Source organism: Chrysochloris asiatica, unplaced genomic scaffold (genome assembly GCF_000296735.1).
Source record: "Chrysochloris asiatica unplaced genomic scaffold, ChrAsi1.0 scaffold00213, whole genome shotgun sequence".
NCBI classification, from domain to species: domain Eukaryota; kingdom Metazoa; phylum Chordata; class Mammalia; order Afrosoricida; family Chrysochloridae; genus Chrysochloris; species Chrysochloris asiatica.
Genome location: NW_006408731.1, coordinates 2369091 through 2372367, shown reverse-complemented (window position 1 = coordinate 2372367; position 3277 = coordinate 2369091). Strand labels below are relative to the sequence as shown.

Below are 3277 nucleotides of genomic sequence, written 5' to 3'. Positions count from 1 at the left end.
GCCTGGGTAGCTCAGTTGGTAGAGCATCAGACTTTTAATCTGAGGGTCCAGGGTTCAAGTCCCTGTTCAGGCGTAAGGTGTTTTTAAAAAAAAAAACTATTATAAGTTTCAGCCTCATGTACTGTTGTTGTTAGGTGTCATTGAGTCAGTTCCAACCCACGGCGACTGTATGTACAGAACAAAACACCGCTCAGTCCTGTGTCATCTTCAAAATTGCTGCTACACTTGAGCCCATTGTTCCTGTCACTGTGTCAATCCATCTCCTTGTGGAAAGGGGCTCTCGCCCTCTTTTTTGCTGTCTCTCCATTTTACCAACTACATGTAGGACCCGTGAAAGACACAGGCAACCACTCCTAGATTTTCCAAGAGAATTTAAAATTTTGGCAGTAGGAAAAAGGAAATTATAACAATAACACAAAAATCAGTGATCAAATTACTCATGAAATTCGCATTTAAATTCTGTGGCTGATATAGGAGTTGCTCATTATTCTAGTGGGGGGCGTAAAGTTTGGGTGTGCCCATATCTGAGGTTTTCCAGACCCTAGTACACAGTCTAACCAATGAGCAGAGAAATGAAGATGAAAGTCTGCCCCAGAAAAGAGCGAAGTCATTAAGGAGCATTTTCGCTGGAGTCAATCGATGATTATAGAAAGGAGGGGTAGTTGGCAGACAAGAAGGCCCCTGGGAAATGACACATATTTAAAGGAGATCAGAGTATAACAGGATGAGCAGGTTCTTTTATAACTTTTGGGAGAAGAGGATATGTCCAATTTAGAAGAAACCCCAAGAGGATTAAGAGACTTGGGAAGAAAATGAAGGTTATAATTTACAACACAAAACAGGGGGTTGAATTCTATTGCACCACCCCCTTTCAGAGTTTTTTTTTTTTTTTTTTTTTTCCTGCTGTTTCATTTTTTAAATTGGAATATTTTGGTTCTATCTGGCAGGGAGGTGAGGTGAGGGAGGAAGGGAGTGATGGCCACCTCCACCTCCCAGTGTTTCAGTCAGAAAAGATCATCTCCCTCGGAACCCATCTTTCTTTCACTTCTCATTTTTCAGTACGCCTCTCTTCAGTCGCTTCTCCTTTGCTCTCTTCTGCTCCTTTCTTTGCTCTGTTACCCTATTACCACTCATTTGTCACTTAAAACCCATTCTTCCTTGTCTACGAGGCAAAGTGGAACCACTTGATAATTCACCGCCTGCTAACACACTATTCCCTGTAATCCAGGCTCTTCTCTAATTAATCTTGAGTTCCATTCCATTCAAAGGCAAGGACGACCCCAACTGGCTGTTCAAGAAGTACTATTTGCGACCACTATCACTTTAATTCTTCAATCCTTTAAGAGACATTTTTGAGTATCTTGGCTGAGGAAGGAAGGAAGCAGCGAAGTAGAAATCTTACAAAGAAGATTAAAGTAACCCTAAGGGTTCCTGGTGTGGCGCTGTGGGTTAATGCGCCAGACTGCAAAGCCGTTTGAACTGCAAAGTCGGCAGTTGAAGCTCACCAGTTGCTCCTCGGAAACCCTATTCAGGGTCGCTATGGGTCAGAACCAACTCGACGGTACTTGGCAACAACAACAATGGTTCCCACAGTAATGTCAATTTGTAAAACGCGAAGAATGACTACAGGTACTGCTCAAAATACCAAATGGAAAGTTGTGTGACATGTCTTGCGTTTGACAGAGGTTTCTTGACAGCTTCGCGCTTTTCGCTGTAATCTCATCTGGGTGACCCGACCTAACATAATTTGTTTCTTGATGAGAAAAGCATAGCAGACCGAACATACTTTGTCTTAATGGAGGAACATAATTTGTGTATTAATTGAGAAAAAAGATGCACTAACAGAGAATAGTTTGGATGCACCAACATGTGCTAAGGGCCAGCACGCTTCCACTGCACCACTCTACTCTTGAGGATAATATGAGGATAAACGACCCTCTTGATTCGATAAATTTGTCTAACACTGCAGAAGTCGGGTTTTTGTTTTGTTTTTCTCTCTTGAATTATTTTTATGTTTTCTAACCTCTTTCATCCCAAGACTTTCCTGAACTTTTTTTCTCTGAATATTGTCTAGTAGCAAACTCTACCCAAGAAATGGGATGGATATGAAAGTGAGGGCAAGACTGAGCATTGCAAGAGTGAAAGCTATAGGAAGAGAGCTGGAACCCAAGATAATTTTAAGTTTTTGTAGTTTTCTGTAGTCTGGAAAAGTTAAATTCAGGTTTTCCTCCCCTTCCTATATTTAATATTCTTAGGATTTTCTTCTTCTTCTTTTCAGTTACAGAAATCTCTTTACCAGTATTAAAAGAGGGTACAAAAATAGATAAAAAGCTATGCACTCTGGGCTAAATGGAGCAGAGGTAAATAGTGATGTGTGCTCACCTTGGAACAACAGTGCTCTGTGATACAGGGATTAAGGCATAGTCTGAATGGATAAAAAAGGGGAAATAATGTTAACATGCTTGGCTGTCTTATGAATATTGGTTTCCCTTCCCCATTACTGTAAAATGGACACTTGAGTGGGATAAAAAGAAATATTGGGAAACATGATTACAGAAAGCTTGTAAGTCTATCTTTAGCCTATAACTGAGTGGAATACATAAAAGAGGTTCTAGAACTTGCTCCGTGAAATAGGCTTCCTGTGGAGTCTTTGCAGTGTATAGGACATTAGGTGGAATCATGAGCCCCATCCAGAACCTTCTGAGGTGGAACATTCTGCTTGAAAGGACAAGTAGACCAGCCTGGGGTTGGGGGAAGTCATGCACTCTGCAATGTGATGTTTGACTGTTTAAGGATATAACCTATTAATAATTGAATTCTAAAAGCAGGGGTTTACACTCTCAGGAATTTTTATTTATATTATGACAAATAACACTATTGGGAAAGGCACTTGTATTTGGGTGAAAGAGACTTCTAGTAATCTCTGACTCTTAACTAAGAAAAATGTCTTCTTGAGACCTCTACATCTTCCTCACTGTTTATTCGTTTCTACCCAGTACTCCACTTAAATAGCTTTCCATCATCTTTAGTATTTGCTAATGTCTAGCTCACAAGCCACAACAGTATGACAGAAAACCAAAAAGGAAGAACACGCTCAGCATTTCTTAAGCTGGGGGAACTGAAGAAAAAAATTTAAGCCTCGACTTTTGTTATTGAAAGATTCTCTGGGCAAATTATTTATTGAATGATGCAGAAAGCATCAAGAGAAGATGGGAGGAATACACAGTCACTGTACCAAAAGGAAATGGTTAATGTTCAACCTTTTCAAGAGGTAGCA

General features: G+C 40.2%; 1 non-coding gene across 1 annotated transcript; it reads left to right on the top strand.

The window, feature by feature from the left end:
* Positions 1–73, top strand: TRNAK-UUU. The gene has a single exon. It is a non-coding gene; the product is annotated as a tRNA-Lys (tRNA).
* The last annotated feature ends 3204 nt before the right edge of the window (positions 74–3277 follow it).